A 27,859-nucleotide genomic window follows, 5' to 3' on the forward strand; every position below is an offset into this window, starting at 1 on the left:
TACCTCAGGGACATTAAATGCAGAATCATTTTAACTAATAGGCAGGTACTGAGTGTGCCAAATTTTACCCCAAGGTGCTCGCGGGCTCCTGCGTGGTGTTGGTTTTGCTCACTGACTTTTATGGACTATCAGGATTTATTGACCCAGCAGGGGAATATTGACAGAGGTGATTCTGCCCCAGTCCCAGGTTCCCTTAAGGGACAATAAGAACACCTGGTGTGCACTGTAAATTTAAACTCAACTCGTGTGTGTCGTGGCACGGGGTTTAACTGCTGAACACTCACTGATGGTGGGGCAGGGCTGAACATGAAACCTGGGTGATTCTGCACAGACCTTGACATTTTCTTTAGGGAGAAAATGGCTCTGCTGTCCCTGGGTAATCACAAGGCTCAGAGAGAGAGCGTGTGCAGCAATGAGCCTTTGCATGGGTATTGGAGCCGAGGTGATTTTCTCCTGGTAACCATCCTAACAGCTTTTAATGCCCTACATCCATATTATCAAGTTCACCACCTGAATTATGTACTGGCAAAGAGCTGTGACATTTCTTATGCCTGAGTAACTGAGGACCCAAATCTGGCCCAATGGACTTGATTTACAAAAATGTGTTCATGGCTGCCTTCTTTCATTGGTGCAGTAAATCACAGGAATTGTCAGCCAACATCATGTGATGGGCCCAGACAGCTGGGATTAGTATTGCAAGGCTCTCTTCATATTCTGATAACACTTCCAGTAATAAATAAGCAGATATTGAGCAACTTATAGCACTGTGCTTGGAGTAATTATGAGCCACCTTATTCTATATGTGCCACTGAGTAGAAACGTATTTTTATTAATTTTTTTTCCTGGTGGGAAAAGTTGAAATATGGGCAAAGCACATCTACTAAATTAGACTTCTTAATTTTATTCCTGTAAAATTAATACCTCCTACTGCTGCTAAGAAGAAAATAATCGTATTATTTAAGAAACAGAAAAAATGCTTGTGCTGACTCTTCTCAGCACCCTGCATCTCTGCTGGGTTGTATTCAAAATGCACATGGGTAAAATTACATCGAAAGTGTTTGTTTCTTTATGAAAGAGTTTCCTTTCTCTCTTGCTGTTCTTTTTCTCAACCCATATTAATTTTATGTACTTGGTATTAGTCAGAAGACATCACTGTAAATACTCCCCTTAGCACATTTGCCCTTCTGTGGGATCCATAATCTGTGAGGACCTTGACCTTTTGCTGGGAAAGTTTATCCACTTCATCCCGTGCTATTTTCCAAGCCGGTTAATGCATCTTTTTATTGCTTGACAAAACCTCCTCCTTTAAAACCCTTCAGCTGTTAATATGCACAAGTGCAGCTCATGCCTCGCTGGCGGTGGTGCTGAAGCCGATGGGGACAATGCCTGGCCCTGGGTGCCGGGATTTGGGTCCTTTCATCCCTTTGCCACCCACACGTCCCTGAAATAGGATCAACGTTCATGGTCTGCACTGAGGGCAGGGTCAAGGCAGGTTTGATGTGCAGAGCACAGTGCTGTGGGAGCAGGTTGGCTTCAGGAGCAGCCAGAGCAGTGCCAGAGCTCCATTCTGGCCAGCATTCCCCTCCTTTAATACCATTCTTCTTTCTGAAGTCCTCCGGGACAAATCTGTGAATGATCTTCCTTCCTCTGCAGCAGCCGCAATTCAAACAACATTTAAATATTTATTTGTCATTTCCAGAACATTATCTGAACCCGACAATCAGGTTTTTTACTTCATCCATTTGTGTTTCTGTGAGGGAGCAATGCATGGATGGAATGTGAAGGTCACATTGCAGCAGGGACCACTCATCCCTGCTTGTCTGTCCCTCCTCTGCCATCGGGACATGCAGGAGCTCGGGAAGCTGCTGGTGCCATCTGTGGCATGGCCAGAGGCAGTGGGTGATGCCAGCCCTGCTCCTGCTCCTGCTCAGACACCGAGCAGCCCCAGCTGGGCACAGGGATCAGGGATGTCTCAAAGCCATCTCTGTGCCCTGCTGCCTCTCCCCTCCCTGTGCCACACAGAGCTGGCTGCGAGGCAGGGTCAGAGGCAGGAGTGCCCAGCCGAGTGCATGGAAACGTGAACTGCATTCCCTCACCGAGAAATCTGTCAGCTCCCTCTGACCTCTGGGGAAACTGAAAGACAGACTGACTGTACTTGTGGAACCTCAGAACAATAAAATGCCTTTGCAGCTCAGGAAGCAGCACTGGGAGCCCAGACATGCAGACCCACAGAGGAAAAAATTAGATTTTAATTTCTCAGCTTTAAAAATCCCAACAGATTTACCATAGCAGGGCGCCTAACTTTGGTTCAGACCACTAGGACAGTCAACAAATCCCAGTTTGGAAGGGTGCAGGTTTTCCCCTTGTAGTACTCAAGGCATGGAAAACCAACAACAGGCTGAGCTTTTAGAATAGGCTGGAGACAGGTTTTCTCATTAAGAAAGACCTGGTTTCAGTTATTCCTCTGTGAAATAAGCTCCGTGGTTGATTTTTAAACTTAAGGAACTTGCTGCAGCCAGAGAGCTCTCAGCAAGAGAGGCCAGAGCTGGCTGGGCCTGGTTATTGCCCAGGAGGAATGATGGTGCTTTCCTTCCCTTCCAACAGCATCACCTCAGGTGGGAACACCTGGAGCAGAGGCCTCTGAGTCACAACTTTTCCTTCGTGTTACAGAAGAGTCTTGGGCAAAATACTGGATAACCTTCCCTGGGGAACTGCAGTAACACTGCAGGGAGTGTTGGATTGGAGGTGGAGGAGGATTGTGGGGATTCATGGAGTTCTTTAAGGAAGACAGTGGAAGGTGTCCATGGAAGGAGGGTTGGAATGAGATGGTTTTAAGGTCCCTTCCCACCCAAAGCAGTCTGTGATTCCATGATTCTCTGACAGCCCCCAAAGCCTGGAGTGACCTCTGAGCTGAAGCTGTAGTGGGTGCACTTGAGCACCGAAATCAGTTCTGCTCCTGCTCTGCCTTTGTCATGGGAAATATTTCCAGTGCTTTTGGGGAGCAGTGAATTTGTATTGTTTAAACTCAGCCTGAAGCCACAAGAACTGCTGTAAATTGGCTGGCTCTGATAAACCCAGTGCCACAAATCAGGTGATTAATACCTGTATAAATCTTTTTTTCCCCAAGTTTTCCTACACTTTTCACTGGAAATGTTTTTGATGTAAGCCCTTTCCTTCAATCTGACAGCTTTTTTGCCCATCCTCTGTCCATACAGTTTGCTAATAACTTCAGCCCTACAGACCTTCTCTCCAGGAAATGCCATTAAGATTTTCTTTCAGCAAAAGCAAGCAGCCCTTCAGAAATCCTCTATCAGGTCTGGTTTTTCCTGTTGTGGTTTGCCTCCTTTGCCTCCTGCTCTTTTTTTTTTCCTGGATAGCTGTAATTTAAAGCTTACAAGATCGATAAGTCCAAGATGCACAGCATAAATGGGAGAAGAAGACAAACAACTGGTAAAGATAGGAGACAGCTGATGAAAATGAATTCAGCTATAAAGCATTTGAGTTACTGTTCTCTGCTGTGATTTCCGAGATTAAAATACAGGAGGAAGAGATACAAATCATCATTCCTTCCTCCCTTAGAATCTCGGATTGAAATAATGTTGAATTTCTTCTTTTTCTTCCCATGGCTCTATATAAACAGGAGATTTTTTTATTTGTAGGAGAGCTTTTAATCAATTACAGGAGAATTTGCTTAATATAACTGGGAGCAGTGTAATGGCAGGAAGTCTGGATCTGAGCATCTTGTCTTGAACTCCCTGAATGCAGCCCTGTGCTAAACCAAAATCCTGAAAATGGCCTCTGTTCTGCACTGGTTCATGGCAGAAGGATTTTTCCACTCTGCTTTGCAGCCCTGGCGATTCTTCATGGGGCTGGGTTGGGGTTTGCTCTGTTTTCCAGCCCAGGCATGTCTTGCAAACCTTGGACCAGGCTGGCACAGCTCAGTTGGGCTGTGCCCAGCTGGCACAGGCTGTGGCTCAGGCAGTTTGCATTTGGCATTACAAATTGCAGTCACATTGCTTCGGGGAGGTGCAGGCTCTCTGAAAGGCCCAGTGTAGTGCCAGCAGGAGAGCAAACATTGCTAGGCTAAAGCCTCAATAGAAGTCAAGGAGGATTAAGGTGCAGCTGAAAGTAGAATTGGGGTTCCTAAATCACTGCAGAGCTTTAGAAAATGTTTTCTGTTCAGATCACAAACCATAATTTATCGGCAGAGGGGTCAAACTGTACAATATATGTGCTAGTGAATTGTGTTCCAGTGAAACTGCAAACTTCTGTTGGTGGGGAGGTCCTTACAAATGTTCCCTGCGTGCCCATGGCCACAGAACTCCCTGAAAGGCTAAAGATGTGTCTGGCAATAAACTCTGACGTTTCATATGTTTACACCCGTGTGTGCTGAAGGTGTCTTTATTTACCCCAAAAGATCAGGGGCACTTTGCAGTATGAATTTGAAACGCTCTGGGAAAGGAGGTACAGGTGCACATGTGCACTTTGGAAGAAGGATTGGCTTTGTCCACGGGGAAATAAGGCTGTCTGCAACTGGTGAGATGAGAGCAGATAAAGAGATTATCAAGTAGTGACAAGAAAGAAAATAGGTTAGCTGAATTCCTCTTTATCACTTCTTCTCCCTCAAGACATCTCTCCGAATATCTTGTCATTCATACCGAGAGGCTGGAAAGAAAATCGCTTTTAAAGGTGACCCACAGAGGTAAAACCAGACCAAAATGGTGCTTGTGTGCTTCTTTTGCTCCTGGGGGACAGAGGAACTGGTCTGGTGTGTGCTCTGTCATTTGGGAGAGCAGGAAAAGTGGGATTAGAGCTCCAAAGTCTTTTCCTTGCTCCAGAACACAGTGGAGCATTTTGTGATCCAGCTGTGGGTAGGAATATCGGGGTCAACAGCAGAGGTGTGTCCCGTCCTTGCAGTAGAGAGGCCAATACAGAAATGCAGCTCTTGGTCAATGTGTTTAAAACAGGTGGAATGTATTGGAAAACAAACAAACATTTAAGGGATCTGTTCCCTCTTGGATGCGCTTTTCTTCCATGAGCCTTTTTTATTTCTTCTCCTTTAAAGGAAAGTAACTATTGAAAATCACTTTGAAACGTGTTTCATGTTAGGAGAGCAGTAATGTAGGTGGTGATTGATAAGATTTATTGTTTCTGGGTTTGTGTTATCTTGTGATTCCGAGGAAAGCTGAATCTTATCTGTTTGGTGCTATATAAACACTTAACAGACTTCAGAGGGCTTGTAATGTAAGCAGACAGGAAAGGCAGAGAGGGGGAATGTGCAGAAAAGTGCCTCGTTCCAAGGCCACAAACCTGATTTAGAATGAGAATCAGATCTTCTCACTTCAGCCCATTTCTTTCTATTCCATGGGGTGTGTTGCTTCTGTTATTCAAATATGGAAAACCCTCTCCTTTTCCAGGTGAATGAAAGGCAAGGAGAATGAGATCAGACAGGAGCTCAGCATACAGGGGAAAAAAAAATAAAGCAAAGGAATTGTACTGATAAAGGTGCTGGTTTTAGATAAATTCAACATATGACATGCCATTACTCAAATCACAATTCTGTCTTTATTTCTAGATGCAGTAAAGTGGGGAGAAGGATTCACATGTAAGACTACAAACTGACCATGCATTGATGAGGAAACAGCTGCATGTCCTGGTTAGAAATGCATATTTTTCTTTTTAATTAAATATTCGTGTTTTGGATGTTGATTTTACTTGCCTTTATTTGTGAATCATCGCAGAAAAACTCACTGTAACCATTTTGGACCATTTCTGCCTGGAAAAAGCTCTCTATAAAAGCATAAACACGTGTGTGTGTATCTGTTTGTGCATGTAGGTATGTTCTGGAATGATTCCATGGGATTTTAATTCCCTGGAGAATGTGAACATGCTTTCAGAGCCCGACAGCTCCAAGGTCAGATGGAGCTTGTTCATCTTCTCTTATTGCAACTCAAGCAAGCATTCATTTGTTATTGTGTGTGGAGCTGAGCCCTAAGCCAGGCTTTATCCTGTTGTAGCAACTAATTGGTGAGGAAATTGTGATTTTACATTTAAAAAAACCCCTCAGTTCTGGAGAAAAAGGTGCTGTGACCATTCTGCCCTGATTATTTCAAGGTCAGTGTCCCATTCTGCTCCCCATCAGCTGCTGGTGGCCATCAGGGCAGGGAGAGGCTGGATGGATTTCCTTGGATTTCCTAAAAGTTGGGCACGATGAAGAGAAATAGCGGAAGAGCAGGGCCTGAGGGGTGGCACTGCCAACAACTGTTCATCAGGGAAAAAAGCCCTGCAGTTATTTATGGCCTGGACTTCTCCAGGACATTTTGTTTGCAGGGGATTTTAGTGCCCATGGACCCTTCCTGTAGTGAGATGTGCTTGGAGGAAATAATCACACTGGCAAGGGGTTTCTGTCTGTTTATTTAATTATTTTTAAATCCTATTCAGAAAAAACAAACCCTCCTGTAATTCTGTTTGCTTTCTGTTGTGGCTGGTGAAAAGGGAGTCTTGGCTACCAATATATGCATTTCCCATGAACTTTTACTAACAGGAGCTCTAAGGTGAAAGCTTTGCCTATAATGGGAATTATTTATACCATAACTTCCTTTCGAGCTGCCATTTATTAGGATTTTGTGTTCTGCTTGCTGGCCTTGACTGCTGTAGAGAGCAAGTTTCTTATGTACCTGCTGCTGAATTTCGTTTTGTGAACCTCTGTGGTCTGTAAAAATCAGAATGATGAAGTTATTGACAAAATGGGGTTTGCCTGAATAGTGTTTAAATTTTTTTAGGCTTTTTAACTGATAAATGGATTTTTTTCCTTACAGTCAGTGATTGTTCCAAGTAGAAAATAATTTACTAATTTCTGATTAACCCCAGCTAATCAGGAAGGCAGTGGCATCCAGCTGCTGTGTGAGTCTAGATCTCCATGAAATCTGATTAATATTTTCATTTATCTCATTGAGGGGGCAGCTCTGACCTGAAAAGCTGACTCCCTTGTCTGTTTGTGAGTTAGCTGATAAACTTTCCCTCTTTCAGGACCAGACAACTGGAAAGGCCACCATGGAAGGCTGGCTGGTTTTTGGGAATGAATGAGAATGAAGAAAGATTTACTCTGCTTTTTTGGGGAGACAGTCTGTGTTGTTTCTTCTTGCACACATCCAAAACCACCTCCTACCTTTCATCCCCCAAACCTTCTCCTGTGTTCTCTGGGAGGGTCTCCTGTGGGCTGAGCTGTTCCATTCCCGGGAGAAACACTGGAAATGCAGGTCCAACATTCCAAGTGCAGGCTTGAGCAGCTTCCTGCATGGAATCACAGAATCACTTAGTTTGGAAAAGAACTTTAGGGCCATCAAATCCAACCATTCCTGCAGCGCTGCCAAGGCCAACACCAACCTGTGTCCCCAGGTGCCACATCCACACGGTTTTTAAACACCAAGAAAGTCCCAAAGTGCTGCAGCCTTTAGAGCTGGAGCCTGGCTGTGCCTGCAGTGTGGGTGTTTGGAATTGGGCTATTTCTTCCCTTTGGTTCTGACCTTAAAGCACCCATTTTTGTGTTTTTGTGCTGTTTCCTCTCTGACTGAAGCTGTTTCTCAGGGCAGGGATCAGCCTCGTGACCTCCTTGCCCTGCGTGACCAAAGAATGAACCCAGAGCCATTCAGATGGGGCTCCAGACTGGAGTTAATCTGTGCTGCCCCACAAATAACTGCATTTACTCACACAGGGTCTCTCTATGTAAATGCATTTCTCCTCTTTGTCAGGAATTGTAATTAAGATTTCATTGCGTGATGAACTTCCTATATTTAGAGCATTCGTCGTGAATCTATTACCTTTTAAAAGATATTTGGTGGTGGGAAAGTTGGTAATCGTTCCTTTTCATTTAAAATTCAGGGCATGATATGTGGAGCTGTGTTTATGGGGAGGGTACAGGCTCCTGTCATTTTCTACTTGCTTAAAAGCTCTGTAAGTGGTTGAGGAAGCTCCCATCCTGAGGAGAAGAAAGGGCTCATTAAAAAGATTAGCTCATAGAGAACAAATTAAACTTCAGTGCCCTGCAAAAAGATTGTAATAACTGTAATAATAAATGAATTAATAATGCATTAAAGGAGAATTCCTCTACTCAGCTTGTCACACACTTATCCTTGAAAATTGACTTCAGTGAGGTGTGTCACATGAGCTAACGACCTCAACTGATGGATTTGGGATTTTTCCACGCTTCAAAATCCACTCAAACCCAGATTTCTGTATTTTTGACAGTTTGCTGGATAGACATGAAGTAAGTTGGGCCATTTGGTGCTGCAAGCCGGGGGGAAGCTCTTTGTTGAACCAAAGTAATCTCTAGTTTTAACCTCAAGTAATGAGAACTGGTAAATCCTGGCCACTTGGAAGGGGAAAAATTGACAATGCAGTGTTGGAGGCTGCACAGCAGCACCAGAGGTGCACACCTTGGGCTGATGGGGGATGCACAATTTATAAGGCCTCTAACATATATCTATATGGCCTCAGACTGACTGAGAGTAGGTTTAGATCCAATATCAAGAAGAAATTGTTCCCTGTGAGGGTGGGCAGGCCCTGGCACAGGGTGCCCAGAGCAGCTGGGGCTGCCCCTGGATCCCTGGAAGTGCCCAAGGCCAGGCTGGACATTGGGGCTTGGAGCAGCCTGGGACAGTGGAAGGTGTCCCTGCCCATGGCAGGGGTGGCACTGGATGAGCCTTAAGGTCCCTTCCAACCCAAACCAGTCTGGGATTCTATCTGGGGAGCTCCCATAAATTTGAGGGTTTTGTGCCCACTGTTGCAAATATGAGATTATCAGGATTTAGGAATAAGTTATCAAGTTCAGCCCTGAAATAAGAGGCATCCATAGGGGTTTAGTTGAGGAACTGTAGGTGCTGAGGCATCTCTAGACAGCAGAAAAGTGAGAGTTTGGGATTTCTGCTGTCTCCCCTGGGTAAGGGCTGAGTTTCTAATGGTTATTACACTAGGGAAAAATTGAATTAAGGGAATTGATTATCCAGACATGGCAAGCTGAAGCTGGTTGCAAAATGCATCTTTAGGCACCTGGCTACCTTTAAAATTAGTCCATTATTCACTCCTGAACCCAAACCTGCTCCTCTAAGCCCAGGCACTACTGAAGATGGCATTTACGAGCCACGACGTGGTTAATTTTTAGAATCTTGAGAGAATTGAGGCTGGAAGAGACCTGGGGAGGTTCAAAAAAGAATCTGTGGGTTCCAGTTAAAGTCTATGGGGAACACTCACCCTGTTCCTATAGAATCATGGAATGGTTTGGGTGGGAAGGGGCCTCAAAGGTCATCTCAGTCCAACCTGTGCCATGGGCAGGGATGTTTTCCACCAGCCCAGGTTGTTCATTTTATAGTGATTATGTCACTCTGATGCTTCTCTGTGTCCCCATGCACACCTGCAAACAGGTATTTGTAGGTGTTGATTTAACACTGAGCTTTGCCTATGAATGATATGAAAGCAAATTCCTTCTGGGATGCTTTTTTTCCTTTGGAAAATATTTGAAAATTCATCTCTAGTGTTTTGTTGCTTTTATTGGAAGGGTATTTTTAATAAAAATCTCATTCAGCATAAAAGGGACATCATCAATGGGGTTCTTATCAGTGCTTTGCATCATGTTAATACCAGTGCCAACAGCGAGTTGTGCAGGTATTACATCAGAACAAAGGAAATTATTCCAGGGATTTTATCTGAGAATATTTTGAGTTTGCTTGTCAAGCCATGCAATATGTGCTCTGCTTTATTTGCTGGCTGCTGTGAGAGCAGCTGAACAGTTGCTGGGGTTTGCACAGGGATTCTTTTCGCTCCCTGCACCGGTTTACTTTGGCACATTGTTTGATCCACGCCAGGAAAATAGTGAGATATCAAACAAAAGTGATGCATCAATACCTGGAATTGTTACAGCTCAGAGGAGCGTTGCTTCTCCATCATTTGAAGTGGTCACTCGGGGTGCTGGAAGCACAATCCTCTTTTTCAGCCTTCCCAGCAGTAAAAGGCTCAGCAGTGCTGCTGGATTGTGGAACAGAGCAGGTACCTGCAGCAGGGATAGCCCGGGGCTGGCACGGGATAACGAGGGAAGCACGGCTCTGCCTCCTGGGCTGGACCTGCTCCTCCAAACCTCCCCGGCTTCTGCTCTCAGGGCAGCAGAAAGAGCCAAATGCTGAGGTGTTCTTAAATTTCCAGTAACGAGGCTGGGCTCATTAGCACTCTCATCAAATGGCTTTCAGTTGCTATCAGTCTGACTTGGATTTGAATTGATGACCTTGAGATAAAAGGCTTTTTATTCTATTACCCATCTCCTGAGCCATCAAGTCTTTAATATGCCGTGTAAAATCAGTTTTCAGATGGTATTTCTTTTATATAATATATCGTCATTTGTTATTAATGATGTCTGATTTTGGGTGCTGCAAGCTCTAATTGTGCACTGTAGTACTTTTGTTATTCCTATTATTTCAGATTTATCTGCTATATTACCAGATACTTGTAGACAAAGAGAAAATAGATTGGTAATAGAGTGTAATCCAGTTTTATATAAACGAGTTAATAAAATCACATAAAAATACAACGTTAAATTCAGCATCAGCAAAGCTCATCTGTTACTTCAGTAAATTGATATATAAAATTCTGCTTCGATGCTGAAATAAACTTTCCTGCAAAATGCTGTATGGGACTACCAAACATATGGAAAATAAAGAAAAAATGAGTAAGAATATATAATACAAACTTAAAAATGAAGGAAGTTTATTACATGCCACCCTTCTCCTCCTGAAGGCTTTTCCCTGAGGATAATATGGAGAAGATGTTAAAAACCCAATGTACACAGGAGTGTTAGGAGTGCAACCAGGGAGCTTTTCCTGTTTGGGTTTTATGTGACTGTGTTTGTTTGGACAAGATAAAACTGGGAGCACTGGGATAAAGAGGTGCCTTTAGGGCGGGATGCTTTGGGAACCCTCAGGTATGGACACCTTATTGTCCATATTTGATCTGAGTTGAAGGCATCCAATAGGAATTTGAAAAGGAAGATAGTACAAAGCTGGTGCTGCAGCAGTCACTTGTGCCTAATTAAATGGGTTTGTTCCAGAGGAGATAACATTTCTGTAAGATGCAATTTATTGGGTCTTGACACTAAAAAGTAAGGGTTAGAATGCAAATCTGGTGCAGATTTTAGGGGGTCAGCCAGCTGAGCCCTCTGGAGCCCAGTGCATCCCCTGCCTCCAGCAGAGGTGGTCGTGTCAAGGTCATTTTAGAAGCTCCCAGCAATGGGTCAGAGCAACTTTCTTGGAGATAATGTATTAAAATGATTAACTATATAGTTCATACAGCTTTTCATATTATCTGTCCTTAATTTCCCTCTCAGTGAATTAAGGCAGCCACTGGTGGTGTTCCCAAAGTACAACTGATTGGAGCTTTCTTAATTAAACCCTGTCATGTGTTGGAATATTGCTGCCATGTCCCTTTTCCAGCCCTCTCTCTTGATGGAGTGAGCAAATATCCTCCTTTCTAGGTCATGTTTTCTGAATCTCACATGGATAATTACCTCCTGTGTCCTGTGGTTAACATCTGCTAACACTTCCCCAAACACCACCTGTGTCTGGCAGCAGCCTCTCCTTGCTGACTCACGCTTGGGTTTTGTCTTTTCCAACCTCTGTTCCCATTGCCTGTCTGAAAAAAAATCGTATTTTAAAGCTTGCCCTTAGTTATTCCCAGAATAAGTAGGACTTTGAATACCTTTTTATTAAATTATCTTGGTGATTTCAGATTGGTTTTCGCCATAAGTGTTGTTCTTTAGGGTCCTGGTGAATCCCTCACGCTGTGTACAACCTCAGTCGCTCCTGAAAATGTGGGGCCGAGTCAAACACCTGGGAAGGAGTGCTGGTGTGGGCCCTCAATTTGGAAATAGACAGTCAAAATCTGTTCTTTGAGTGTGTTCATTGTCAAACTAAACTCACAAGTCGGTGAATGGACCTTATTGTGACAAGCATATTTTGTTTGTTTATCCAAAATGTAACACATCTAATTCCCTCCCGTGATACAGTGATTATCCTGATTAAAAAAAAAGGAAAACTGGGTTGACATGATTAGAACTGCACATCTTGGCAGTTTCTTCTCATTTTCTATTCCTGGAGGTCCTTACAATTTAATTGTTTATCCATTTGTTCCTGAGTCTTCCAGCGATCTGAATTTAGACTTATGGAGACCTTTTTCCCATTGTAAAAACAGCTGCTCTGTTTGAACATCTCTTGCCCTCAGTCATTCCCAGAGAGTGCTAAAAACTAATCACTGGTAGTTTAAAGAGAACTTCAGCAGATTCAGAAGTATTTCAAAAGGAATTTAATCCTTAATGACTTACCCAGTTGCTTCTAACCCACACGGTCCTCAGCTCTCTGCTCAGATTGTGGTCCAAGCTCCAAGTTAAAATGAATTCTATTGAGGGTCTGGTCACTATAAAGCATCTTTTTGTGAAGAAAGAGGTTAAAAAAAGGTGTAGAAAATGCCAACCTTTTGCAATTTGCAGTTCTTTCCCAGGTAGATAATGGAGTAATGTTGCCCTTCACCTTTACAATCCCTTTGTGCAGGCAAGGTAGGAAGGGATCTTTGCACCAAGAATAAAAGGTTCTTTGGGAAGTGACCATCTTTATTTTTTTTGATTAATCATGGTTAATTCAATTATTGAAGGGTTAGAAAAACTCATTAGGATTCATATGAATGACTTCTTACTGCTTAATTAGTTGGATTAGAAGACTTGAAGATCCACATTTCTGCATTACTCATCAAGCCCACGATAACCAGGCAGCTTTATTATTGTTTTTTTAAGTGCACTGCAGGTGTGGTTATGTTCTCCTATTGCATTTCCTGCCCTTTTTTGCTGTCCTGGTGTCTGATCCTCACTTAGGTCCACATCAGCCACTCATGAGTGGAGCAAATCCAGTTTAAGAGCAGCAGGAGGAGGAGGTGGAGTTGTCTCTTGGCAGCTTGACCATCCAACACAGGGGGCTTAGAGGGGTGGGAAGGGTTAAACTGGAAATCTCTCCCATCTTGGCGTGCACTGGGATTTTTAGAGCTTGATAACACTGCAGTGTTTCTCATGGTGATGGCAAAAGGCAGATTGGAATAATAAATACATTGTAGATATGATAAGTGTTTTTAAAAAGAGTGATAAACCATGTATTCTAAGATCCTCTCAAAAAATTGCAGTCTGGTTTTTTGTTATGCTTCGATAGTTTATTCCCAGTCCTGCCCCTGCAGACTTGAACATTAATGCATTTCATTCTGCTCTGAGGAATATTCCTCTTCTCTGCAATGCCACCTTCCACTTAGGGATTTCTGAGACAGATGTGATATTAAAGTACCTTCAGTTCTGTGCTCTGGAATAAAGGAAATAATTTAAAGGCAAAAAACAACACGGTACCCTTCAGAAAATGGAAATATAAATTCATTTTCTGAAAGTGACTGTTCTGCTATCGAATTATTTTCTATATTCATTATTTGACAGAATAGCATAGGTAAATGCCAGAGAATGGAAAGTGATTAAAAATGTAAGAATTAATAGCAAAAAGTAGATAAGCAAATGCTATGTATACAGACTTGCATCCTGTGCCATAAAGAGGATTACAGAATTAATTTACCAGTGGCATTTATTTTGGAAGCCAGTTCAGATAAATAACAGTCCTCATGTGCAAGGATCCTAACGAAGTCAGTGGGGCAAACCCAGAAAAGTCGGTTGAGGAATAGAAGAAAAACCCAAAAAATTTATATTATTTTTTTTCCTTATCAGGTAGAATACTAAGTTAATAAAAACTAGGAAGATGATCAGTCTAGAAATTAGAATTGCAATTTTCTCTGAAGTTGTGGTGACTTGGGAGGCCTCAAACAGCGACCGCGCGAAGATGGGATTTGTGAACCAAACTATTGGCACTGCCAATGTTTCATCTTGAGGCAGCAGTGACTGGGTGTTGATGTGATGTCGGGGTCCCTCCCCTGCCATGGAGGCCTGGGAGAGGGGCCCTGAGGGCACAGACACACAGGGGTTCCCTGCCCCTGAGGGCACAGACACACGAGGTTTCCCTGCCCCTGAGGGCACAGACACACGAGGTTTCCCTGCCCCTGGGCAGCCTCGCTCCCATGGGTTGGTTTGTGTTCCCTGCACGGGCAGGGACCCTCGGCCCGGACTGTGAGGGTTCCTCGGCAGATCCCGGCCATGGGCTGGGGAAATAAACATCTCTGAAACATCTACCAACAATCCGTCCATGGGTATTTCTTTTCCAGGGGACTCCTGGTTTGATATAGGTGTGTCACAGTAATCCCTGATGTAACAATGTGATGAGGATTTGCCTTGTTTCCTGACAGTCTGAGTCCCAATTCTGATGCTCCAATCCCTCCTGGATGGGTTTCCTGATCTGGATGGGATTCACTGAGCTGAGGTTTCTCCAGGAAAGAACGACCCAACCGCACATCTCCAGCCGGTGCTGAGGCGGCAGAGGTGGCACTGGCCATTCCCTGCCTGCCCTGGGACGTGCCAGCTTTGGCCAGCACCGGCCCTGCCTTTCCATCCCCAGCCACGTGTTCAGTGCAGAGCTCACCTCTCCTGTCTGTGGCAGTGCTCGGGTGGTGACAAGGAACCTCGCACAAGTCGCTGTGTGTCTGGGAGCTCCTCTCCCGCTCTGGCGTTCAGTGCTCCATAGGGATGCCCAGGATGGATCCCTGCTTTCTGTGCCACAAGTGCAGGCTGAGAAGACTCCCAGAATTACACCCTGCCTTACCAAATCAACCAGCTGGCAGCAACAGGAGGCTTGAAAGTCATTGCAGCTCCAGTTTCTAAAAGCTGCTGTTACGGAGCGCCTCACCCGAGCCGGGCCTGACAGAGATGTGACAAATGACTTGGGTATGTTCTTTAAATGCTGCTGAGCTATTGGCATGTTCCCTCCAAAGCCTTCCTGTCAGGCACATCATAAATTGCTGCAGTAGAAGTTATTCCAGAGCAGCTCGAAGACGGATCATTGTTCAGTTGTACCGACAGCCCGTGGGCTTTAATCTGTTTATTTGGCTGTACCATCTTCTGTGGCTGCCTGGAAATAGGATTCCCAAGCAGGCAGATATCTCTTGGAGAATTCTCACTTTGCATATTTCCTCACTACTCCATTTGAAAAAAAAAATCAGTTTCTTCTTAAATCTTTCCTGCCAAGCTTAGCATCTTTTGTCCTGCCAAAAACAAAATCGTTGGTCGTGTCTGAGTGTGGCAAACCAGGGCGCAGTGAGTTATTGCTCAGTGGACTGATGCTCCTTTTCCCCTCAGTGTAGCTGTTCCTCTGTCCTTGTACAGGGCTAAGTACAGGACAGGGGCTGTTCAGTGCCTGGAATAATTTGGATGGAATTTATTATCATTAGCAGGAAGGGCAAAGGCAGTTGCCTCAGAGTTCATTACAAGGGAATTATTTGTGTATATGCATTTAGGAAGAGTCAGCCCTAAGTGCTGTTGCCTCATTAAATTCAAGAACCTGGGTGCTGTTATGGCTCTCCAGATTTAACAGGCACAGCTTTTCCAAAGGCTTGTTTCCCTGTAATCTGCTGCATGGCAGGCAGGCACCGACAGATGCTCGGTGGATTCCTGCATGAGCTGAGGGCTGGGGCTTTGCTGGCTGTGGGATTAGGGCTGCTGGAAGGTGTGAGGGCGCCGGGATGCGGCCGCAGCGGCGTTTCCCTGGGAAGAGGCTGCTGAGGAATCACCGTGATCCTTTTTCCCGGTCAGTTTGCCTTGGCTGGAGCTCCCCACGAGGTCTCTGTCGTCACACCACAAGTTGTGTCTCGGGGAGAGGGGTGAGGGGACACCCACTAACAAGGGACTCAGCCAGGAGACAAAGGGGCACTGTCTGCGCTCGTCATCGCTCATTTGGGAATTAATGAACGAGTGCAGGGTGCAGATGGGAGGGCTATGAAACCTCTTCCACTGGGCAAGGAGAGCTCTCCCCTGAGTTCTTGCCGCTTAATGATTTCATTTCGGATTTGAGGGACTCTTTGTTGCTGTGCAGTGGTTCTGGGCAAACTGGTTTTGGGGGAGGGATTGATATTTTCAAGGATGCTTCATGCCTGCGTTAGAGAAATGCTTATTTTTCTTAATTCTTTCATGAAATCCTGCAGATTAATGATGCAAAAAAGGCTTTTTGATCATCTGTTGAGCTGCTGCGTCCCTACAGGGTGGTTGTTTTCATTAACCAACTCGGGTTTACGGTTCTACAATGCAGATTTATGTTAAAAAGTTAATAATAACCCTAGAGCACGAAATAACAGGGAAAGCAATTCTCTCTAGGTAATTAAAAATCGAGCCTTTCTGACAAAACAAGATATTCTGTAACCTGTGAACCTAAAAGGCTGTCTTGGTTTCCTACTGCCTGGCATTCCCAGTCCCTGCACGGGGCAGAGCTCGTGCCTATTGTGCCTTCCCCAGCAGGCAGGAGATAGTCCTGAGCTCCTCACAGGCCGTGTTCTGCACAGCCTGCCCGAGCTGCCAGCAAACACGCTGAGATTTGCCAGTCAGCTGCTCTCAAACAGAATTTGCCATGTCTTTTTACTCAGTGGAAGCACTGGTTGGAGTTTCTTTCTTTTGCAGCTCCCCTGCTTGCCAGTGATGGACAGGTTTGGATGGATGGGACAGGTTGCACGAATGGAAAGAGCCTTATTTCCTCAACAAGCTGTTCCAGAAAAGAGCATTTCTTTTTTCCCCTTTGCCAAGGAAAAAAAAAGAAAAAAACAAAAGGCATTTCTCATGAATCCAGTCCATTTCAACATTATAACCTTTATTCCCTAAATCAAGATGCTCAGCTTTTGCCAAACCCCTGCTCATTATTCAGGATTTTCATCTTTCTCTGAAGGGTTTACATTTGAGATTTTATCTGCGAGAATGTTGGTGAATTCCTGGGCATGAGGTGTTTTTGGGGTCTCCCAACACCTCTGGGATGCTGCTGTCCTGTCCCCAGGGCTGGTGGGTGAGGATGGGTCAGTCCCCAGAGCTGGGGGTTACTGGGGTGGAATTTGGATAGTTCAGAATTCTTCAGTAAAACTCTGAAAGCCCAGCCTGGCATAGAATAAATGAATATTTCACCATGAAGATGATAACAGAGGCATTTTTAATTTTAAAAGCAGCATTTTGGGAAGGAGTGGCTTTACCAAATCTTTCTGTGTTTTAGCCTTGCCAAGGCACTTGTGGGACACCAAAACAGCCACACTCAGAAAGCACTGGCAAAACCTTTTGCTTGTTACTTGCTTTGCAACGAAGAGCAGTTCTTGATGCAACTCATTAAAGGATTTCTTCAGCCAAGGGGCTGGAACACAAGCATTTGTCTCCCTCAGAACTCCTGATGCTTTTGTCAGATTTTTTTTGAAGTTGCCATCACGAGCTGTAGCCTTTGGGCTGCTGAGGATTGCTGGCAATGGCCAGCCCGAAACTTTATTTTCCCTTCTTGCAGGATGTATTAAAGATCAGTGAGAAGAGGTTGCCTGGTATTAGGATTAACTTGAGCTTTGGTTTCTCATCACACTTTTTTCTGTTCATTCTCACACCTGCAGAACAAGTGAGCTGGCATTTAGAGCTGTGCCTGCAGGAAAAGTGCCCCTCTGGATCCCACAGGAGGCAATATCCGAGGTCTGAGTGCTGGTGATGGGAGGATGGTTGTGCCACAAGGCAGCAAAGGAATGTTGTGCCAACATTTTGGGGAGAAACACATCAGGAAAAGGATCAGTGTGTTAAAGGAATTGGATTTGTTCTGGGTGTGTGTGAAAGGATAAGGGAGTGTTTTACTGTAGAGAGATAGAATTGCAAAGAACAGAGATTTTCAGTTATAAAGTATTTCATTAATATCATTAATTCTTCGTCTTGCTGCGAGTTAAGTGTCCATACAGATCATAGGTGTACATTTATATGTAGGAAGAATAAATATTGTATTCCATGAGCTCAGGTGGGAGCTCTGACATCAGAGCACAGGCTGGCACCCTGATCCTTAGGGACCAAGCTGGTGCTCATCCCTGCTCCGTTACTGGGTGTATATTTAGGAATATTGTTTTGGTATTAATCTCTCCAGACTTCCATCGTACCTCATTTCATTGAGAAGTGTAACATAAGGAATTAGCTTACTTAGTGATTAGGGATTGTTAATTGTGACTGTTTCTGTGGAGGAGGTTGTCCAGTTCCCTGCTGAGTTGCCCAAATTAGTGACCTGGATGCACTGGGTATTATTTACTTGTTTTACAGAAAATATGAGACCATTTCCTTCCTCTTCCCTTGGGTTTGGATGAATCATCAGATTTCTCTGACTCACTTGGGTTGGGTTTTTTTGTCTCCAAGTCTGCCACTTTCACCCATCTGCAACCCACTGGCTCTTTGGAAAGAGGGATAAAAACACTTCCAGGCTTTTATCTCACCAGGCACTGCAGAGAAGCAGCAGCTTGGTGACGTAGCAAAGGCAGGTGCACACTGGCTTCTAGAAAATTCAGAATAATCAAAAATAATTTACTGTTTAGAAATGTAGTTGATGAAAAAGGTGCCACACATCATAAATTGGTACAGGGTCTTCTGGTGCATGCTGAGATCCTCCTGGGAAGAACCTGGTCCTCTGTGTAATTTGCAGGTTCAGAGTGGAAAAATGAAGATGTAGCAATGTTTCATGGTGATCTAAAAGAAATTGTGTGAGAGGCCATCATAGCCTAGGATGGACTCGTTGGAAGTGATCATACTTGAGTGTTAATTATTTACACACTAATTACACAGAGTTCCACGGTACTTTCAGTAATTTGGCTGTATAAAATTTATTGCTAGGCTGATCTTAACAGAACCCCCCCAGAAAATGAAGGCAGGTGTAGGGGATAGGATGCTGGTAGTTACAAAAAAAAAACCCCAAAACAAACAAACAAAAAAAGAAAAATTTTGGAAAAGTTTCCAATAGCTCTGGGAGTCAGAGACAGAAATGAGCAGAGTTTAGGAATTCAGTTTAAAAATGTTTCAAATATCATTTGCTCAGCTGCAACAGGAGATAGAATTTAAGTCTTTCTTGGCCAAGCTGAGCTGACTCCCTTTAGAAGAGGAGTTAATTGAAATAGAGCACAAGGACAAACTCAGACATTTTAGGATCACCCTTTGCAAGTGCCACATACAGGAAAATCTGGTGCTAAATGCTCTTCCCCCGATAAATGTGGTCTGCTGCCATATGATCCATATTCCCAGCTCCGGGATGTATCACCCTGCAAACTGCAAAACTCGGGATTAAGAAATGCGCCTTGAAAATGTGCCAGCCCTGTTCCTTAAAAGGCTCCCAGAGAAGATGACTCACTGCTTAAATGGCCACTCAGTGCATCTGCAGAGCATTTCAGGTTCAATTCCCTGGAATAGTCCGGATTCCTTGGGGAAGCTGCTCCGGGGGGCAGAGGCAGCGCCGTGTCCTGGAGGGAAGGAGCAGCATCAACCCAGGAGGAGCATGAGGGGACAAGAGAGGTCCCAAAGCCATCCAGAGCAGTGAGGAGAAGGAGGAGAAGCCCACAGGCTACCCCAGGAAGGTCGGGAATTTCTGAGCTGGTGAAAGGCAGATTTGGGGGTCTCATGGCTGGTTGATGCCCAGAAAGGGGCAGATGTGAGATATTGTCTGGCTCATGGAGAGCAAGGCAGGGTTTGGGAGTTGTGGTGGGTCAGAGCCCTTTGGGGAGATGTTTGTGCTGTGTTCCTGAACAGACTGAGTTGGTGCTTTGTGGTTTTGTCTGGCTCTCCACCTTCTCTCGGTCTCTTTGCAGTTTTGTAGCAGAGCCTTGGTTACTCCACGTCTCGGTGTAAGGTCAGGATTTTTTCTATAAAGGAAGAGTTTCTGAATTGCGGTCTTAGCCCAGATGTTTTGTGGGTTTTGTTGTTGCTGTTATGGGGTTTTCTTCTTTTTCTTTTCTTTTATCTCTCTCAACAAACCCTGCTTTGTCAATCTCCCAGCTGTGCCTGATGTCCCCTCAGAGCTCACAGGCAGAGCTGAGACATTTGAGTTTATTCTCAAGAGCCTGGTGCTTCCTGCTTCTTAAAACACATCTGAAATAACCTTTACTGAGACAATCCCTTTTACCTTTTCTGACAAGGTTCAGAGAGGAAGGAGCTTTTTAGCCAGTTGTTTGCTGACCAAATGCACCAGATTTTCTTTGTTAAGCATGTTTCTGATACATTTGAGCTTTGAAGAACTCAGATACACAGGTGCTCTGTGGGGACCTTTCAGAAAAATCTGACTTCCTCTGCTGAAAATCAGCTTCTCTTCAGCACTGCTTGGATTTTTAGAGTGTCCTACCACAACCATTTGCAACTGTGAACATTCCCAGCTGGCACGAGGAGGTGCAGTCCCCAGGGCTGTGCAGGCGCTCCCAGTAATGAGCTCCAGATTTGGCTGCTCTGGGATGTGCCAGGTTTTGCCTGACAGCTTTTTTTTTTCTTTTTGGCTCCTTCTGAGGGAAAGCAGCTTCTTTCTGTCTTTGTAATAAATGGGGGCAGCTGCACGTCGAGGCAGTGCCCTTCCAGATTCTGAAGATTTATCCAAACTGTGCTGGAGTTTCTTGCAATTCCTTCTGGAGGTGGGAGCCAAACTCTGCTGAAGTCCACAGGAATCTCTTGCTAACTTTGATGTTACCTTAGTGGTCATTCTGCCTTTGGCTCTGTATGGACAGTAAGTAAATGTCAATTATCTTTTCAGACAGAAGTCCTTGCAGAGATAAAAGTTTCTGATTTTCATCAGGAAAAAGTAGTGATGGGACAAGGGGGAATGGCTTCAGACTGAAAAAGAGTAGGGTTAATGGGATAGTGGGAAGGAATTGTTCCCTGGGAGGGTGGGCAGGCCCTGGCACAGGGTGCCCAGAGCAGCTGGGGCTGCCCCTGGATCCCTGGCAGTGTCCAAGGCCAGGCTGGACATTGGGGCTTGGAGCAGCCTGGGACAGTGGGAGGTGTCCCTGCCCATGGCAGGGATGGGATGGGCTTTAAGGTCCCTTCCAGCCCAAATCATTCCAGATTCTGTTCCACGCTTAACTGGACTCTGTCCTAGGGTTTGTTATAAAGCTCAGACTAAAAGAATGTAAATAAAATATACCTTTTTTTAATATTTTCTATATACTTATTTATATCTTGTTTATTTTTTCTGTTTCTTCTCTAGTGTTATTTTTGTCTCTCTTTTACTTTTTTCTCTTTCTTTTCTTTTTTCCATTTTGCTGCAAAGTCACAGGTTTTCCTAATCTGTGACGTGCACACCAGAATTTTCAATTCATTTACTTTTACCCTTTGATAACTGCATTGTTTTGCCACTCCATGTTATTAACAAGTTTTGTTCTTCCTCCTCCTTCCAAGCTTTGCTCCACCAGAACTTCCCAGCCCATCCAGAGCATCTCTGCTTTATAATTACTTTACATTTCTTTATGGCTTCTCTTTAGGCAGGGGAATTGCATAAGTTAATGTGGATAATACTAATTATTTTGGATCTGTCACTGCACGACCGATGATGAATAATGCAGATACTGCTCTGCTGCTAGATGCAGTTGTTGGGGATTTTTGCCTTTTTCCCCTCATCATCAGCCTTGAAGTATTGTGACATTGGATGACACAGATAAACCTGGGCTCTGTAATTAAGGTTTATTTTAATGATCCTGGAAAATACTCAGTTTTGCATGTTCTCATGGTTTTAAATGTGGTTTAATCAGTCTTCCAGCTTTCCTGCCTGCTCAGTGCTCTGCTGACATTTCTCCAGAGGAATAGCAGGATCCAGTAGGATAAAACTTCAGAATGCCCCTCCCTGGCATGTTTAGGTTTTCATATTAATGAAGATAATTTTGTGCATTAGATCAATGATTTTTTCCCATCTATTTGTGGAAGGCCTGGCAAATAACACCACTGAGGAGGGAATTTTAGTGCCTATGGATTTGACTTTTCTATAGAATTCACCTTATTTTCCATGAGCCTTGGGGTGATTGGAATTTTTTCCACTCCTCCTTCCATAAAAGAAGCTTTAGTTCTCCTTGCACAGGCTTTTGCAGCTGCAAAGAAATGAAATTTGATGAAAGCAATGACTGAAACCACGGCTTCCTCACCCCCTCACTGCACACTCTGCCCAGAATCCATGGAATATGTACAGGAAAAGCTCTGCTTAGGTGGGAACCTTATTTTCCCCCCCCAGTTTGCCAGCAGAGCTGCTGATTGCTGGGCTGAAGAAAAGTCATTTATGAGTGGTGGGTGAGGAATTTGTGAATATCCAACTCATCTGTCTGAGCTGACACCGAGCCCTGAGAGCTCTGTCCATAACTGTCCAGACAGATCTTTTCAGACTGGATTTGATCCCCTTCAGGCACCAAAACTTAAGAATTTAACAGTCCTTTTTTTTTCCCTCCCATCCCCTCCCTCTTTTTTCCCCCCCATGGCTGTTTAATATTAAAATGCTGCATGTTGTGGTAGGGAAGGCAGCAGGGATGCTCCAGCTCACAGGGGATGTTAATTATCAGCAGTGCAGGTTCCCAAACCCCTCACAGGAGCAGCATTTGGATGGGCTGAGGCTGCCCAGATTTGCTCTGGCAGGATGGAAAGCTCAGCCTAATATTCAGAGCTGATTCCTGGAAAAGGAGGACGTGGGAATCCAGCTCTTTCCTAGAAGGGGAGGTCAGAAGGATGCTCCTGCACTCCAGAAAGGTGATTTTATTCCATCTTAGACTTGGAAATAAATCTGAACATATTTTTGGTTTAGCCAGCTTTATCGGAGTGTTTAGGAGTAGGAATGGAGCATTTCCAACCATAATTTTCTTCCTCACTTGCAGGAAAAGGCTGCAGAAAAGGACTTGGAAAACAAAAAATTGACTGTTTGTTCATTCTTCCTATAGGAGATTCCTTTGAAATTTAGCAACTCAACTTCCCAAAGTCACAATTCCCGCTCAGGGGTGATGTCTGTTACAGTAAAAACCACCTTGGTGTGCCCAGAAAATAATGAACTCCAGACATATTTATTGGCTGTGTGGCTTGAATTCAAAGATCTTTAAATGAGAAAGAAAGAAAGTGGCCAATTTTCCCAGCAGAAACATTTATAGTGGGAAGAAATAGTTTGAAAAATTCAATTTTTTAGCCTGAGGCCAAACAGAGCAGCCACATACAGGATGAATCAGATGGATTCCATGTACAGAATGCTGGAAAATCTGCTTTGAAGCATTAATCAACACTTTCGTGTTATGATTTTTGGGTTTGTAATTACAATCATGCCGTATTTACCCAGTGTGAATACTCACATTGCAGGGATTTGTTACCAAATTGGACATGGGGCTTAATTTAGATTAAATTCAGGAACTTTGTGTCTGGAAATCACTCAGTACTTTATGCCTTGTAGGCAAAAAGTGCAGAGGAGGAACGTGAGGAGAAGGAGAGGAAGTAAACACCCCAACTGCAGAGACAACAATACACTTATTTTTCTCTTCTAATTAGCAATAAGGGTTCAGGTATGAGAATAGAAACAAATCAGCTTGATGTAAATTCATGGAGGATCAGAGGTGCACTGAAGATTCCAAAAGATTAAATACTCCAAGCAGAGCCCTGGGTTTAGGAATTGATTATTGTGAGGCTGAGCCTAAGTAATAAGCATGAAATATTAATTAGGCTCCCTGTATCTCGTGAAATAAAGGTGCTTTAGCATTAAGACATGAAATTGAGCCAGATTTAGAAGAAACATGTCAACATATTTTGTGCAATAGGCTAATGCAAATATTGACTCCCTGGTCCATTAATGCAAATAAATTAAATTATTAGGGATTAGTGGCCAGTTTAAACTGGAGAGAACCCAAAGCAGGAAGGTTCAACCTTTTCTCTGCTCATCCCTGCCACTTGGGCTGCAGCAGCAGTTGTGCTGCTGCACGGGAGCACTGCTGCTCTCCAGGGAAGTCTTTGTTCAAATTAGTCCCTAATCTTTGATAATGTGCTCTCCAGGGGGTCCTGTGGCTAAATGCTCTGATAAGTAATAGGATATGCAAAGCAGATCTGCTCTGGCAGGGCCTGGCACGTAACAAATGATGGAGTTACAGCAGGGAAGCTGAAACCTGGACTGGCTGAACCCAGCTTGGGAAAAGTGTTCTCTGAAACTCAGATGTGTCTCCAGGCTTGGTTATCCACCCTGCTGCAGTTCTGCATTCTCCAGGGATGGGTGAGCTTTGCTGCCTGGGTCCCGGTGGAATGAGAGAGGGAAGAGCACCCAAGGAGTAAGGAATGGGGAGGGCTTTGGCTCCCTGGGTGAGGAGTTGGAGAGGAGTGAGTGGTGCCAGGGTGGGGATGCTGTGCTGAGAGCAGGATCAGTGCTGCCAGTGTGACCTTATCCTGCCTGTTAGACCACAGGGGAAGCAGGAGGAAGGGATCACTGGGAGAGCTCTGTGTTGTGTCGTTGTCACTGACTGCTCTGGGAGGGGAAATCCAGGATTTTATCTCTGCTGTTTAACTGCATGAGCCTTGTCGCTCCCGCTCCGGACGGGAGCTGTGGCTGGAACTCCTCAGTGTGTCCTCCCCCCAGCTCCCTGGAAGCTGCAGAGTGTGAGGACCCAAGTGGCAGTGACTGTCACTGATGTCCTCCTGTCTCCTGGTGTCACTTCAGCTGCACTGGAAGCCCATGGAGGGTGTGAGCTGAGTGCCCACAGCAGAGCAGATGGTGTGCCCTGCTCAGAAAGTGTAGAATTCCGCTCCTTTCACCTTGCTGAATACCCTGGGCACTTACTCACATTATTTAGGGCCTGCACACTTTAGTTCATCGTTTTTACAGGATCACAGGTGCTGTCAATCCTCCTGTGAAACCTCTGTGTCACAGTTGTGAGCTGGTACAAGGCTGATTCAAGCATCCTTTTGTTTGTAATTAACAGCCTGGATTTCCTGGCAAATTTGGAACAAATGCACCTTAAAATAAGGTTTAAATAGGTTAGGATTTAATGTACTGTTATTAGAATAGACCTGTGTATGCATGGGAATTTCAGGGATTACATTCATTGCACACAGGTCTCATCCTGAGAATGGTATGAACATGAGCAGGTATTCAAAAGATGGAAGAAGAAAGTGCATCACGACACAACAAAGTTCAGTAAGATCCTATGTAAAGTCTGTCAGAGCTGGAATTTGAATTTCTGCCTCCTGTCCAAGACCATCTCCCTAATTAAAGACACCACAGCGATTTGGGAAAGGGAAGGGCTGCAGTGACAGGGTCAGATTCGAGATTCGGAATCCACATCATCCTGTCCTGAGCTCATGTTCTGCCCTCACAAACTTTTCACAAAGTGCAAAGAAGTGCTGGTTTGTGGCTGAGGCTGCCAGAGTCCAAACCCAGGCTGCCAGGGCCCTCAGCTGCCCACTCCTGCCTTGGTTTTGGCCCAGCAGTTTTCCTCATGCACCGTCGATATCATTAAGGACCACGGGCCCAATTCCTATTTTCATTATGGATGACAAAATAAAACATTAATAGGTTTTTTAATATGAACTGGGAGTTAAGTATTCATTATTTCTTATTACTTCAATGTCACTAAGCCTTTGATGTGCTGGAACTCAAAACCTCTTCTCCCTGCTCTCCACTTGTACCCTTTTAGTTCCTGGGTGTGAAGGGCGCCCGTGCTTTGCCTGTGGCTCATTCCATTGCTCAGCTGCTCCTGGCCATGGGGCTGCCACTGCCTGTGCTGATGGATGGAATCTGGGATGCATCATGAGCAGGGTCTGGCTCCTGCTGTGAGCTTTGGCTCTAGGCTGGCTTCTTCCCAAAGCTGGGCCACTTGTCCGTCGCTGTTTGTTTCAGTGTGGCAGAACTGTGCCATGGTTTGGGTTGGAAGGGACATTAAAGCCCATCCTGTCCCACCTCTGCCACGGGCAGGGACACCTCCCACTGTCCCAGGCTGCTCCAAGCCCCGTCCAACCTGGCCTGTGTTTTCAAAGTGTGGAATAGTGAGGAATGGCTGGGTTAGGAGGGAAAAGAGGGGCACTGGGCCGTCCCTGTGTTCAGACTGTGCAGGGGGGGTTTGCCGTGGCGGGAGGGAGCAGGGAGGGGGATGTCATGTCCATGATAAAACAGCAGCCAAGGTGAGAGGGATGGTTTGCATTTTCTTTCTTAGAGCTATTTATATCCTCTCTTTCACCTTCAGAGCCCCTTTGTGTGTCTGGATTGTTGTCTTACTCCTTTGTCCTTCCAAATCAGCTTTCATGCAACTTTCCATCCTGAATTTTCCCCTTCAGATTTAATATTTGTGCTGTGATATGCTCATAGAATCACAGAATTATTTGGGTTTGGAGGGACCTAAAGATCATCTATTTCCACCCCCTGCCATGGGCAGGGACACCTCCCACTGTCCCAGGCTGCTCCAAGCCCCGTCCAACCTGGCCTTGGACACTGCCAGGGATCCAGGGGCAGCCCCAGCTGCTCTGGGCACCCTGTGCCAGGGCATCATCACCCTCTGAGTAAAGAATTTATTCATGATATCTAATCCAGCCCTGCTCTTTCTGAGTTTGAATCCGTTCCCCCTTGTGCTGTCTCCACATGCTCTTGCAAATAATCCCATTTGTTTCTAAGTGTGTGTGCAAATGTTGACTGCCCGTTGTCCTTTAATGCCAAATGTTTTCCAGAACAACAGCACTTGAATGCCATATGCATTTCTGTGGCAGTTTTCCCAGAACAGGAGCAGAATTTCCATAAATGTGTGTGAAATCTTCATGTCTTAGCCATACTCAGGGCTAAGTTCACCCCAAGATACCACAATCATTGCTTGTGTAACTCCCTCGGGGTGTGGTCTTAGTTCTGCTGAGGGAGATCAGCAGCAATTTGAAAATCAGTATTGAAAAGGGTTTTTTTAAGATGGATAAAAGGTGTAAAAGTTTATTTTATTTATTAACTATAACTATTAATTATGAGTATTGTGTAAGTTGCCCTGTTGTTATAGATTCTTGTCATGGAAGTTGGGTCCTATTGGTCTGGGCATTTTCAAGTCCAAAGCTCCTCACAGGCAGGTCAAAAAGAATTCTTTATCAGGACATGATCTCCCCTGAAAGAAACCGCACATTCTGCTTCCTGTGTGATTAAATATTTGGCAAAATGATGTAATTTGAAGTTTAATTTAATAGCAAGCTGTTAGGTTTGTGCAAAGGCAGGTCTGCAGTGCAGCAGACACCTGGGGAGGTGATTGCTGTTCTTTGCTGGGCTGGAGTTTGGCTGGGAGTAGCAAAAAAAAAAAAAAACAAAATAGAGGTTGAACAAGTGATAGAATGAAAGATATTTTCATTTCATACAAAAAAAAACTTCCTCAAAAGTCCAAATTTCTGGCACAAATGCTGATTTCTCACTCCTGGGTGCTGTGGTTACAACCAGGAGCAGGGCATGGGGAAATTCAGGGTGAAGGAAGGAGATGGAAAAGCACCAGTCCTAGGGACAAACTCCAGCACTTGATGAAAAAATAATACAATCAATTAATAGCTAATCAAGTGTTAATAATTGAAATGAACCTGGGCATGATTGTTGTTAATATTTAAACATTATTCTGATAGATTGAAATTAATCACAGTATTACTTGTCTGTCTGGAGGGATGCTGGGGAGGAATTCAAGTCTGCTCTTTGACACAACGGATCTGAAACCCACTCGAACCCCAGCTGATGTTTTGTGGTTCAGAAGAGGTGCAGACACATTTCCTATGTGCTATCTCTGTTTTTATAAGCATTCAAGGAAAAGAGCATCAATACCTGCAACGAAATACATTTGAAAGGAGTTGGGGTTGCTTTTGGTGGGGGTTTTTTGGTGTTTTTTTTTTTTTAGATTTGGTTTATTGTGGAGTTGTTTTTATGGTTTTTTTTGTTGGTTTTGGGGTTTTTTTGTT

At 44.4% G+C, this 27,859-nt stretch overlaps 1 protein-coding gene across 2 annotated transcripts in view; it reads left to right on the forward strand.

Moving 5' to 3' along the window:
• The window catches only part of CHL1 (cell adhesion molecule L1 like), a 128,904-nt gene that overhangs the window by 25,957 nt on the left and 75,088 nt on the right, over positions 1-27,859 (forward strand). For both annotated transcript variants that reach the window (XM_069028383.1, XM_069028381.1), the window contains exon 2: positions 5,576-5,656. The gene's annotated coding sequence lies outside the window, so the exon portion shown is untranslated. The remainder of the gene's footprint in view (positions 1-5,575; positions 5,657-27,859) is intronic.

This window comes from Aphelocoma coerulescens, chromosome 12 (assembly GCF_041296385.1).
Source record: "Aphelocoma coerulescens isolate FSJ_1873_10779 chromosome 12, UR_Acoe_1.0, whole genome shotgun sequence".
Lineage (NCBI taxonomy): Eukaryota > Metazoa > Chordata > Aves > Passeriformes > Corvidae > Aphelocoma > Aphelocoma coerulescens.